Genomic DNA, 15,181 nt, shown 5'->3' with positions numbered 1-15,181 from the left:
CAAACGACATTTCTCATTCATTACAAATCCATTTTGTCTGATTGTTTTTCCTATGTATTCTTTGTTTTATGGACTAAACTTTCCATAACAATGTATTGCTAATTATCTATAGATATTGACTTATTGAGCTCCAAAGTTGGCACCTTGCAGCTGTCAAATTTCAAAAATAGCTTTCATTAACTTTTTGTCTAACTTTGCAACATTGTAGATTCTTCGTATGAACTCCTTTTAAGCTGATTGTTTTATCTATTGCTTCATTCAAGTCTACTACAAGTTACCTTTGTATCCTTTTTCCTTACCTTTCCTCTAAGCTTAGCTTTTAGAGCCTCAAAGTTGGCACTTTATCAGTTTTATATGAAATTACAATTTCATATTCTTTTCCATTTTTTCCCCTTGTACTTACTTCATTTATATTATATTCATGTAAAACTCTTATGACTCCAAATAACGGCCATATTTACTATTATATCCCTTGTTGGTTATGTAAAATAACCAGTTTACACTCTTTGACCATTTTGCCCTTATTGCCATTATTGTCATTTTCCAACTTATTTTCATTTCTTTCTCACTTTCTATACATCCAAATTTTTGGATGTTAGAGTGACTTGTATTGAATTCAATTGGACTCATAGTTGAATTCATGAATCTAGGTTTCAAAACCACCATTAAAGCTTCTCATTATTTTTTTTACTATGTGGATAAACTTACATCATTACATTAGTGTATAAGTTTAGAGTTTAATACTAAACTTGAACTAATCATGAAGTTCATCAATGGATTCAGATTTAATGATGGCACACAATTCTATAAGCTTAATTGACCAAGAGATTGTGAAATTGCTACATTCTAATATTTTTCTTCAATGATCAAGTGTTGGAACATCAATAGAACTTCAATTCCACTATTTACTTCAAATCACACTCAAAATTCTGATTTTCTTCTCCAAGCTCTCTTACGTTTGAAATGAAATAATGGAGGGTTTGGGGTTCTTAATTCTAAACATTCCTCACCTAGCAACGTAAGTCCCTTAACTTCCTAAACTTTGATTTTTATGAAAAATGACAGTCAATTAACATTTCTAACTTGACAACTCTAACTTTAACACCAGAATGTTAATATATTAACAATTTAGGTCTAAAGTATAGTTTACTAAGTTAAGTCAAATTCATATTGTAACATCCAAAAATTCAAGATTCTCATTTATTAGTATAGATAACATCAAAATTCATAGAGTAATGATATACTTTTTTTTCAATATAATTAATATAGTGTATAAATATTCTATTTTTTTAAATGAAATATTTAGGCTTGAGAACATGGAGTTTCACTAACCTCTTTTGTGGCAGGTGTAGTAGAGACCATGAAGGCGAATTGCAGTTCCATCATCTCTTCTTCGGCTTCTTCCACCTTTGAATTATCACTTATTTGTGCCAAGTTTGCTGCTTCATGTCCTGTCATATTCAACGCCTGCATTTGATCCTCCCAGCTGAAGCTTTGTGCCGCCATTGCCAAGTTAGTTGTTTCATTGTTGGCTGTAGCTCCTCTGTTGTTTCCTGCAAGCACCAGCGTCCTATCGGGATTGTTCCTGGTGTCTGGCTTGGTACATTCACGAGCAAAATGACCCGGCTCGTGACAGTTGAAGCACCGGAGCTTGCTCTTGTTGAATCCTACCTTCTTTTCCACATTCATTCCCCAATTGTTCTTCCCTGTGCGCTGGGTAAACTTCTTTTCCATGAATACAACCATAGCAATTTGCCACGTGATGTCCATCTCTTCCACATCCTCAGGATGAATCTGATCTAGTTCTCCAACCATGATTGGAGGGGCCAAGTCTCTTGCCAGTAGTGCGTTATAACAGTTCATAAACCCAACCATCAGGGCCATGTTTTCTTCAGCTTCTTTTGGAATTGGTGAAGGTTGAGTTGTGGCTGTGGTTTTAGAGGCTGAGCCAGAAGAACTTGAGGGTGCCAGATGTTGATGAGGCACAACGGGATGAGCAGAATATGATTGTTGAGCAGAGAAGGCATTGTTTGATGAGATTCCTAGATTGGCAGTAGAGTAAGAAGTCACATGGTTGATTTCACGCTGCTTATCATCCATGTCACATTCCTTGATTATGGCCATCACTTCAGCAAGGCTAAGCTTGCTCAAATCCCTAGTCTTCTTGATTACAGCCACATTCATGTACCAACTGCGTGGAAGAGAATTCAGCAACTTTTTGTTGATCTCAGTGTGTGGTAGACTTATCCCAGCCGTGCTCATCTCTGTGGTGAGAGTAACAAATCTTTGCAGCTGAGCTTCAAGAGACTCCCTAAAACATGATTCAACATGTTGAACCTCTGTCGGAGCAGGTCCTGTCTACTTTGTCTCATGTCCTCATTCCCTTCATAAACCTCAATTAAGGTCTCCCATAGATCCTTTGCAGACTCATATTGCCTAAAGCCTTAGGAAATTTCAGGAGATAGGGCCATTGTAAGAATGGCAAGAGCTCTGTCATGTTCTTCAACTTTTTCAAAATCCTCATCCGTGTAGTTTTCTATCTTCTTATCAATAACGGTCGGATCTTCATCACTCAAGGTAGTTGTAATCCTGAATGGACCTCTGAGAATGCTCCTCCATATTCTGGTATCCTTCATTTTAATGTATTTCTCAATTCTGAATTTCCATTTCGGAAATCCATCAGCTGACAAAAGTTGAGGAATACGAGTGGTAGTCCCCATAATAGAGTCCAACTCTTGATGCATTGAACTGGTGTATTCTATTTTAATTAAAAGGAACCGAAAATGTCAAAAGAAACTTAAAGTTTAACCGAAAACTAGAAAAGTCAACAAATGAGTTGACCGAAAACTCCAAGAATTATTGACCGAAAACGGATGATTTCTGTCAAGAATCAACACCGAAAAGATTAAATTTCTCGAACAGATTTCGGTCTAAGCGTTGACCGAAAACTCAGGCTTTGACCAGATAGACACCGTAAACTCATGCTTTGACCAGATAAACACCGTAAACCCTTTAGAATGATGCAACCGAAAACCTTGATTTATTATTTAAATAGAATACCGCAATCCCTTAAATTTCATGAATTAGCTGATAACAATCAAAATTCAATCCCGATAAATCAGAAGAATATGCCCAAAAATCCCGATGAACACGAAGAACAATTGCAAAACCAAAAACAGTTTCACGAAGAACACGAGAAAAATTATCAATGAAAATCAAAATTTTCCATGGTTTTCCGATTAAACTAATACTCCCAAAACAGCTAAAAACGATTCCAAAGTCCTTGAATGCGATTGATACCCGTTAAAGCTCTGATACCAATTGTAAGTCTCAAATCTATGAATCTTATGCAATATCAATCTTAATTGCTCAAAGAATGTGGAATGTTAATTAAGTAATGATTCAAGAACACACAAATTCACTTCAAATTCACACGATTCTATTAGGAATAAATCGTCTGGTACATATGAACTCTAATGCATTCGTTGTCACACCCCCGAACCAGACGGCGGAAACGTCCGAGGGCTCGCGTGACTTAAATTGAAATATCATCACAATGAATATACATGAAACATAACATAAACATCACCATGCATTAATACACTACAACTGACCTTGTTCACATCAACTACATTGTCTAAATATTACATATCCATAGCATAAATTGTTTGAGAGTCACAAAACATAACATCCTAACACACTTGGTAATTTTCTTCAGCTTATCTGTTACCCGAGAATACAAGTTATTTTGAAAACGGTCAACATATATAATGTTGGTGAGTTCATAATCAGGTTTGATATGAAAATGTTTTGTATAGTTTGTAAAACCCAGAAAATCCGATATTTCCTGAAACGGCAATTGTTTACGAAATAGGTGTGATGATCCATAAGTATATGCGTGAATGATTTCAAAACGTGTAAAAGTGATATGTTTCTCATAATAAATTCTTGTATTATAGTTATTGAAAGTAAAAGTGAATAATGTTGTTCCCCCGGAAAACCCGATGTTTTCCGATATAAATAGTATGATCGTTTGTGTTATTGTATCGTCACAATCGAATGAATATGATTCCCCATGATTACTTAGATGGTATTGGATCTATATGTGAGTCGTTATAACCATGCATAATAATGACTAATTCGTCTGTCTTGGCATTCTTGCGAATGCCGGTATTGAATTAAGATTTTGTCACCCTAGACTGGCCGAGTCTAACTGTAGCGAACAACTTAGGTGTTGGGGAGTCACCCCCGTATAGATCTATACACAAACTCTCGCTCTCCCTCTAGTAGACTTTGATTATAACTATAGACTACGACCGACACTTATTGGTGTCGCCCGTTATTACTCACTAAATCCAAATGAAATTGAATAACCTTGTTTAACGACCTGATTTATGTTTACTTGAATAAAAGGTAAGCCTAACAGACGAAGAGAAGAGGACTACGGGGCCCACTAATCACGTATGTTATTATAGGCTGTCGAGTATGCGACGGACACGTTAGCCCATCATGCATATGATTGATTTGGACCTTACTAGCAATGCAAATGGGCCACTACGGCCCAATAGCATGTAAAAGCCATTGAGGGTCCATTAGGCATGTAATTGGGTCACCTGAGGCCCAATAAACATGTGTAATTATATTTGGCCCAATAATCAAGATATTGGGTCACAAAAGCCCAATAGCACGAATAGAAGCTATTTGAGCCCAACCATTGAATTGCTTACGTTTTATCAAGTTTAAATTCGTATTGTTGGTATTTGTTCTATGCTAAATGTTTATTCACAATATAAAAAAATATCTTAACGTTTGATTTATAACGAAGCTTTAGTTATATATATATATATATATATATATATATATATATATATATATATATATATATATATATATATATATATATATTTAAAATCATGCGTTATAAACTTGATATTTTTAACCCAAACATTCCTAATTGTTTATTTGGCCCAAAAACATTTAGATTGACCATTTTGGCCCCCTTTTTCTTTAAAAATGGCACTTTTAGTCCCTTTTTATGAAAATTGACATTTTTGGTCCTTAAACCATTTTTCTTGACATTTTCCACCCAAACTTTATTTGAATAGTAGTTTCAGTCCAAAACTATTGCATTTGTCATTTCCAGCCTTTATTTGTAAAAAGTTTATATTTTTGGCCCAATTTCCGTAAGTTTTACATTTTTGACCCCAAAATCAAAAACTTTGCATTTTTAGTCCAATTTGGTAATAAAATCATTTTCAACCCCTGAAGTAGTTTATTTACGTTTTAGACTCATAGTTTGTTAAGTTTTACATTTCATCCCCTCAAAACTCCATTTTTTCGCAACCTTGGGCCCAAAAACTCGTGAGGCCCAAGTTAAAGCCCAATAAGCTAAAATTTATGTTTTTGATCCTTTGAAAAGTATTATTTTCATAAAAATCAGCTTTTATACAAATAAATACCTTGTAACCTTCATAAAACCGATAATTATCAATTTACACCCAATCTTTGTTATATTTTGCAAAAATGACACTTGTAAAGTTCTTTAGCTTTATTTTTCACTTTTTAAACTTAAGGACCCTTAGATCTATGATGTATGTTGTTTATTATGTTTTTGTTTATGATTCTTTCACCCTTTTTGCTATAGATCTCGAAATATCACAAGTATTACATATTATCACAAACAAAAACTAAAGAAATCACACATAACATGCAAACACACATAGATCATCACATAATACTTGTATTCTCCCCCAAAAACAAGTAAAAACCGAAAACAAGGTGGTATGAACTCACCTTGCTTAGTTGTTTCGGTTTTGAAGAAGATGTGAAGAAGATTTTTGGTCCTAGCAACACCTTGAGTGGATTTCGAACTTGGATGGGTTTACTAGAGGCCATGATCACGAAATTAGGGTGGTAAGGAGGATGAATGAGTTCAAAAGAAAGTATGCTACTTAGATTTGTGAGATCTTACCACTAGAGTGCAACTTGATGTGATTTTTGGTTGAAACCTCCTTGAAATGCTTCTAGTTCTCGGAAATTCATGATGAGAGGGGAGAGGTGTTCTTGAATGTGTTATACTTAGAGAAAGTTTTGAAATGGTTTGTGTGTGTGTGTGTTCCTTCCTTCGGTCGTGAATAAGAGAGGAGAGAAAGAGGTGAAGTGACTATTATGGATGCATGTTGGACCATGCATGGTTATTTGTTGTGTAATATGGAGGTGGCAACATAAAAGTCAACTCTTCTTAATCTCTTTTTTTTATATATAGTTGGGCCGAGAGGGAGAAATGAGAGAAGTGGTTTGGGCCTTTAGTGCTTGAGTCCGTTAATATGAAGCCCAAATTGATGGTTTTCGGCCCATTGGGCCCTTAGGAGGGTTTAGGGCCCAATCTTGCATAAAAGAATGGATTTGTGGCCCATTAGGATTAATTGGATGTGTTATGGCCCAACATGGCCCATTAAGGTAAACCAATTCATTTGGGGTCCATTATGGCCCAAAATGTTAAGTTTCATGAAAGTGGGTCCAATTAGGGCCCATTTAAGGGTCCTAAGCCCAAAATAGTCAAATTGGAGGCTTATTGGTCCATTAGGCCCAATAAGGAAATCCTAGTCCATAATGGACTTAAACCGGGATTTTTAGGGTTTCCAATCTTTTGTTGACCATTTGAAGTGTTTGTATAGAGTGTTTGATGGAATTTTGTTGTCATTGAATAATCATCATGCATACTTTCAAGTTTTAGCCACAAATGTTACTCTTGTTAATGTTTACAAAAACCTTAGAATTCCTAGTTGTGACATCATCCCCCCGTTAGAGGGAATTTCGTCCCGAAATTCTTTTTGAAGCTAGATTTGAGAATGCGAGAATAGGTGAGGGTACTTTTGCTTCATCTGGTCTTCGCGTTCCCATGTGAATTCCGGTCCACGTTTTGCGTTCCACCGAACTTTCACAATCGGAATGCGACTTTGCTTAGTACGCTTCACTTCCCTGTCCATGATTTCAACTGGTTCCTCGATGAAAAGGAGATTCTCTTTGATTTCGATTTCTTCCAATGGGATGACGAGAGTTAAGCACTTCTTCAAATTGGAACACATGGAACACGGGGTGTACACTGCTGAGCTCGGCAGGTAGCTGCAGTCTATAAGCCACTAGACCGATTCGGGCAAGAATCTCGAATGGTTCAATGTACCGTGGGTTTAGTTTTCCCCGTTTCCCGAAACGAATCACCCCTTTCCAGGGAGAGACTTTTAACAACACCCGATCCCCGACTTGAAATTCCAAGGGCTTTCGCCGTTTATCAGCGTAGCTCTTCTGTCGGTCTCGTGATGCTTGAAGTCGTGCTCTGATTTGAACTATCTTCTCTGTCGTTTCGCGTATGATTTCTGGTCTTGTTAATGCATTTTTTGGTGTCTGTCCTCTTGCTAGCTGAGTGTCACCTACCTCAGCCCAACACAACGGTGATCTACATTTACGCCCATATAATGCTTCAAAAGGAGCAACTTTGATACTTGTGTGATAACTGTTGTTGTATGAAAACTCAATTAAAGGCAAATGGGTATCCCACAACCTTCCAAAGTCTATCACACATGCTCAAAGCATATCTTCAAGCGTTTGAATGGTTCGCTCACTTTGACCATCCGTTTGCGGGTGGTAGGCAGTGCTCATATCGAGTTGTGTTCCCATAGCTTTCTGAAGCGATTGCCAAAAGCGTGAAGTGAATCTACTATCTCGATCTGAGATGATAGATATTGGTACTCCATGGAGTCTCACAATTTCCTTGATGTAGATCCTCGTCAATCGTTCCATCTTGTATGATTCCTTTATTGGCAGGAAATGGGCAGATTTTGTTAACCTATCCACTATTACCCATATGGCATCCAATCCATCAGTTGTCTTGGGTAATTTGGTCACAAAGTCCATGGTAATCCTTTCCCATTTCCACTCAGGTATTACCGGTTGTTGTAATAGTCTCGAGGGCTTCTGATATTCTACCTTCACTTTAGCGCAAGTGAGGCACTTGCTAACGTAAGTGGCAATTTCTGCCTTCATGTTAGGCCACCAATAATGTTGCTTGATATCCAGGTACATTTTATCTGAACCCGGATGGATGGAGTATCGTGTCTTATGGGCCTCATTCATGACTACCTCTCTGAATCCCCTAAGTTTAGGAACCCAAATTCGGTTCATGAAATAATATGTTCCATCCTCCTTGACTTCGAAGTTCTTTTCCATTTCGTGTAACGCTTCGCTTGTTCTGTTTTCTGTCTTCATGGCATCGAACTGGGCTGCTTTGATTTGCGAGGACAAATGGGATTGAATGGTTATTTAAAGAGTCTTCACACGACGATTTGAGTATTCTTTCCGACTCAAGGCATCAGCTACCACGTTAGCCTTGCCGGGGTGGTACTTGATTTCGCACTCATAATCGTTTAGCAGCTCAACCCATCTTCACTGCCTCATGTTTAACTCCTTTTGATTTAAAATGTGTTGGAGGCTCTTGTGGTCGGTGAAAATGGTGCACTTTGTACCATAAAGGTAGTGCCTCCAAATCTTCAAGGCAAAGACCACAGCTCCCAATTCGAGATCATGGGTGGTATAATTCACCTCATGTGTCTTTAGTTGTCGGGATGCATAAGCTATCACATTCCCACGCTGCATGAGTACACAGCCTAAACCCTGATTCGAAGCATCGCAGTAAACTACGAAGTCCTCAGTTCCCTCTGGTAATGATAGTACTGGTGCACTACAGAGAGCTCGTTTCAGAGTTCGGAAGGCAACCTCCTGCTTTTCGGTCCATTCAAATGGTACACCCTTTTATGTAAGCATGGTAAGTGGCTTGACTATTTTGGAGAAGTTCTGAATGAATCTTTTGTAATAGCCCGCGAGACATAAAAATTGATGAATTTATGTGGGTGTCGTTGGGACTGCCCATCCTTCAATGGCTTTGATCTAAGAAGGGTCCACATGTATCCCTTCTTGACTGACAACATGACCTAAAAAGTTTACGCTACGAAGCCAGGACTCACACTTAGAGAGTTTTGCGTATAACTTTTCGGTTCGTAGGGTTTCCAAGATTTGCCGGAGATGTCGACTATGCTCCTCTTCGCTTCGAGAATAGACCAGGATATCGTCGATGAAAACGATGACAAAGTTGTCGAGGAATGGTCGGCAGACTCGATTCATCAGGTCCATGAATGCGGCAGGGGCATTCGTTAGACCGAAGGGCATTACAAAAAATTCATAATGTCCATAGCGAGTTCGAAAAGTGGTTTTGGGGATATCCTCTTCCCGGACCTTGAGTTGGTGGTAGCCGGATCGCAGATCTATCATAGAGAAGTAGTTCTCTCCTTGAAGTCGAATAGATCGTCGATTCGCGGAAGTGGGTAGCGATTTTTGATAGTGAGCTTATTCAGTTCTTTATAATCGATACACATCCTAGAGGATCCGTCCTTTTTCTTAACAAAGAGGACCGGAGCTCCCCAGGGTGAAAAGCTAGGTCGGATGAATCCTTTGCTCAAGAGTTCGTTGAGTTGGCTTGACAGTTCTTGCATCTCCGCAGGATCCAACCTATAGGGTGATTTGGCAATGGGTGTAGCTCCTGGCACAAGGTCAATTCGGAACTTGACTTGTCTTTCTGGGGGTATCCTTGGAAGATCTTCAGGAAAGACATCCGGGAAATCGCAAGCCACTAGGATGTCTGGAATATTGACCTCTTCCTTGGACTTATCCACTATGTGAGCCAGAAACGCCAAATCCTTCTTTTGTAGATACTTCTGTGCCTTAATGCACGAGATAAGACGAAGGTTCGTATTGGGTTTGTCTCCGTATATAATTAGGGTTTCGTGGTTAGGGAGATGAAGGCGAACGACCTTCTCGCGACACAAAACTTCGGCATGATGGGGGCTCAACCAGTCCATGCCGATAATCACATCAAAACTCCTAATAGTTACAGGCATCAAGTTTATTTGAAAGGCGTGGTGATTTAAGGTTAGGGTACATCCTACGTAGATTTCCCCAGTTGATTCTTTTTTCCCATTAGCCATTTCCATCGTAAAGGTTTCATTAAGCTTCTGGGGTTGTTGTTTTAGCAAATGTTTGAATTTATTACCCACAAAGCTTCGCTCTGCCCCGGTATCAAACCGGATGCATGCATATGTGTGGTTAAGGAGAAACGTACCAGTGACAACAGCAGGATCTTGAACCGCTTCTCCTTGACCCATGGACAACACTCTCCCTGCTCCTCCATTCCCTTGGTTGTTGATATTGGGGCAGTTTCGACGGAAATGCCCAGTCCTTCCACATCCATAACAGGTGTGGCTAGCCCCAGTGTTGTTGCCGTTGTTGTTAGTGTTGTTGTTGTTGTTGTTGCTGTTGTTGTTGTTGTTGTTGCAGTTGTTGTTGTTGTTGTTGTTGTTTCCCTGCTGCTGGTTCTGGGGAGGATAGGTCCTGCAGTATTTTGTCGTGTGACCCTTTCAGTTGCAACTGTTACAATGCATCTCCCTGCATTCGCCATTGTGATGGAGATTGCACTTGTTGCACTTTGGGAGATTCCCAGAATACTGCTTAGGGGCACTTGGGGTGGATGAGGCTGGAGCATGTTGTGTGGAGGGAACTTGGGTGGTTGCAGCATGAACTGTCACTGTTTGTTGTTTCTTTGACGACTCTGAGCCTTGTTGTCCCTTCCTATTGTTATTCTTTCCTTTCTTGTTGTCACTCTCCTTATTTCTTTCAGTTTCCCCTGCCTTCTCGCCCTTCTTTTTGTTGTGGTCGTATAACTTCTTGGCCAACCTCTTGGCACTGTCAAAGGTTTCAGGATTCGCAGCAATCACATTTCCTTGAATTGGGGAGGTTGATCCCCAGATGAATCGTTCGATTTTCTTCCCTTCAAAATTAATCATGTCAGGGCACAACAGAGACAGTTCACTAAACCTTGATATGTAGGCATCGATGTCGGAATTTCGGACAGTGAGATTCCATAACTCTTGCTCCATTTTTTGAACCTCGCCACACGGGCAGTATTCAGCCATTAACATTTCCTTCAGTTCCGTCCATGGCATGGCATTAGCCACCGGAAGAGTCATAGCCTCCATATGTCCATTCCACCAGGTGAGAGCTTGATCAACAAATGTACATGCTGCAAACTTCACCTTGACTTCATCCGGGCACCCGCATATCTCGAACACCGATTCCACCTTTTCAATCTATCTTTTCAGGGTTATCAATCCCCCTGTGCCATTAAAGGTTCGTGGCTTAGCGTTGGTGAATTCTTTGTAAGAGCATGTCTTGGTAGGTCCTTGATTTATCACGTTGTTTGAACTTCCGGCCCCCTGCCCGTTTCCTCCACCATTGTTCCCATTGTGGATCTGCGCCAGTGCTGCTGTGACTGCAGCAGATACAGCTGCTTGAAACGCAACTGAGTTGATTTCCAGTGGTGTCGGTGGTTGATTATTTCCGCGGTTTGGTCTTTGCGGCATCTTGTTGTTACGGAACAGAAAGATGTTGAGTATGTATTGTATTTAAGTTGGGAATTTCGTGAATCAATTGCATATCTAAGTGATTCCATATATTTACACTAAGCAATAAGAATATAAAACACATAGCAGATAACAACATCACGAATAAACACATAATATTTTCCACTAATAATATCCGTACTTTGATACATGAAATTTTGCTCGAAAGAGCATACATAAGGGTACAAAGTTCGACAGCATAACGACTCTATGAGTAGTGTAATCACTTAAACATAGCGTCGATCAATACATAATATAGTGCGCACAAAAGAAACCTAACACTAGTAGAGAGGTCTACTGGTCCGAAGTGCTCTGAGATGCGTCGGGTGGTGGGGCTGATGATGTGGATGCGCCCTGAAGACGCGCCACCTGTCGTTCTGTGGCTCGTAGTCGATCCTCCCAAATCGCTTGACGTACATGAAAGTTATGGATTACTTCTTGAGTTTCTCATTCCGCTCTGGCCACTGGGCTCGCATCTGATTTAGTTGCTCGGCCGTGTCCTGGGCTAGGTCGCCAGTGTTCCGTAACCGCCTCACCATGATAGGAAGTGCCCAGTCGGCTGGCCCTCCATCTCTCAGATCATAAAATTCCCTGGCCATCCCATATGGGGGTCGCTGCCCCTGCTTCATGCTCCATCTCCAAATATCCACGCCTCATGGAGGCGTGGGGCCATTTGGGCCCATCCGATGAGCGGGCACCCTAATCGGGTAAGGTGGGTTGATGACTTCGGACTCCGCGTCCGAATCACCATCGTCGTCATCACCAGGTTCTTCCTCGGACTCCCCTTTGGGGTCTTCTTCGGCTTCTTCTTATTCCAAGTCTACCACTGGCTCAGCAGGTCCGCCCTCGACTTCCGCTTCAGGTTCCTCTTCAGACTCCTCCTCGGGGTCTTCTTCAGGTTCCTCTTCCAGCCATCTGTTATTCCCTGGTTAGGGAAATACGGATCTCCAGGATGATGGAAGCCGGTCATACTGTCTGCGAGAGGGTATATAAATAAACTATTATTATTCCTAAGATATTTTTAGTTGTTATAAAAAAAATTAGGTTGATGTTCTCCTCTTGTTTAACAAGAGGGTATGCCTTAGGTTTATTGACCATCGTGATCGCCCCAGAGCATGTGATAGTTGTATTCTGAAGAAATGTAGTTGATCAGGCTATATTCATCCCTAATACAACTGTAAACAGTCCTGCCTTAACTGAGATGTCAGGTTTTCCCAATCATCTTCTTTTATTTGTTATTATGTTCATTTTTCTAAGTCGCACAAGTAAGAGTGTCTATTAGTATATTTTATTTGTTTTGTTCAGAGTTATTTAGTCCCTTTTTGGGTTTATAGTTGCATATCAATGTGTGGTTAGGTATGCCAGTTCACTATAAACAGAGTTCTGATACCAACCTGTCACACCCCCGAACCAGACGGCGAAAACGTCCGAGGGCTCGCGTGACTTAAATTGAAATATCATCACAATGAATATACATGAAACATAACATAAACATCACCATGCATTAATACATTACAACTGACCTTGTTCACATCAACTACATTATCTAAATATTACATATCCATAGCATAAATTGTTTGAGAGTCACAAAACATAACATCCTAATACACTTGGTAATTTTCTCCAGCTTATCTGTTACCTGAGAATACAAGTTATTTTGAAAACGGTCAACATATACAATGTTGGTGAGTTCATAAGCAGGTTTGATATGAAAATGTTTTGTATAGTTTGTAAAACCTAGAAAATCCGATATTTCCTGAAACGGCAATTGTTTACGAAATAGGTGTGATGATCCATAAGTATATGCGTGAATGATTTTAAAACGTGTAAAAGTGATATGTTTATCATAATAAATTCTTGTATTATAGTTATTGAAAGTAAAAGTGAATAATGTTGTTCCCCCGGAAGACCCGATGTTTTCCGATATAAATAGTATGATCGTTTGTGTTATTGTATCGTCACAATCGAATGAATATGATTCCCCATGATTACTTAGATGGTATTGGATCTCTATGTGGGTCGTTATGACCATGCATAATAATGACTAATTTGTCTATCTTGGCATTCTTGCGAATGCCGGTATTGAATTAAGATTTTGTCACCCTAGACTGGCCGAGTCTAACTGTAGCGAACAGCTTAGGTGTGGGGGAGTCACCCCCGTATAGATCTATACACAAACTCTCGCTCTCCCTCCAGGAGACTTTGATTATAACTACAGACTACGACCGACACTTATTGGTGTCGCCCGTTATTACTCACTAAATCAAAATGAAATTGAATAACCTTGTTTAACGACCTGATTTATGTTTACTTGAATAAAAGGTAAGCCTAACAGACGAAGAGAAGAGGACTACGGGGCCCACTAATCACGTATGTTATTATAGGCTGTCGAGTATGCGACAGACACGTTAGCCCATCATGCATATGATTGATTTGGACCTTACTAGCAATGCAAATGGGCCACTACGGCCAATAGCATGTAAAAGCCATTGAGGGTCCATTAGGCATGTAATTGGGTCACCTGAGGCGCAATAAACATGTGTAATTATAATGGGCCCAATAATCATGATATTGGGCCACAAAAACCCAATAGCACGAATAGAAGGTATTTGAGCCCAACCATTGAATTGCTTATGTTTTATCAAGTTTAAGTTCGTATTGTTGGTATTTGTTGTATGCTAAATGTTTATTCACAATGTAAAAAAATATCTTAACGTTTGATTTATAACGAAGCTTTAGTTATATATATATATATATATATATATATATATATATATATATATATATATATATATATATATATATATATATATATATATATATATATATATATATATATATAATCATGCGTTATAAACTTGATATTTTTAACCCAAACATTCCTAATTGTTTATTTGGCCCAAAAACATTTAGATTGACCATTTTGGCCCCTTTTTCTTTAAAAATGGCACTTTTAGTCCCTTTTTATAAAAATTGACATTTTTGGTCCTTAAACCATTTTTCTTGACATTTTCCACCCAAACTTTATTTGAATAGTAGTTTCAGTCCAAAACTATTGCATTTGTCATTTCCAGCCTTTATTTGTAAAGAGTTTACATTTTTGGCCCAATTTCCGTAAGTTTTACAATTTTGACACCAAAATCAAAAACTTTGCATTTTTTGTCCAATTTGGTAATAAAATCATTTTCAACCCCTGAAGTAGTTTATTTACGTTTTTGACTCATAGTTTGTTAAGTTTTACATTTCAGCCCCTCAAAACTCCATTTTTTCGCAACCTTGGGCCCAAAAACTCGTGAGGCCTAAGTTAAAGCCCAATAAGCTAAAATTTATGTTTTTGACCCTTTGAAAAGTATTATTTTCATAAAAATCAGCTTTTATACAAATAAATACCTTGTAACCCTCATAAAACCGATAATTATCAATTTACACCCAATCTTTGTTATTTTTGCAAAAATGACACTTGTAAAGTTCTTTGGCTTTGTTTTTCACTTTTTAAACTTAAGGACCCTTAGATCTATGATGTATGTTGTTTATTATGTTTTTGTTTATGATTCTTTCACCCTTTTTGCTATAGATCTCGAAATATCACAAGTATTACATATTATCACAAACAAAAACTAAAGAAATCACACATAACATGCAAGCACACATAAATCATCACATAATACTTGTAT

The sequence above is a fragment of the Lactuca virosa genome, chromosome 4 (assembly GCF_052849685.1).
Source record: "Lactuca virosa cultivar CGN04683 chromosome 4, Lactuca_virosa_CGN04683_v6, whole genome shotgun sequence".
Lineage (NCBI taxonomy): Eukaryota > Viridiplantae > Streptophyta > Magnoliopsida > Asterales > Asteraceae > Lactuca > Lactuca virosa.
The sequence above is the reverse complement of the archived record's forward strand: the minus strand, read 5'-3'. Positions refer to the sequence as shown.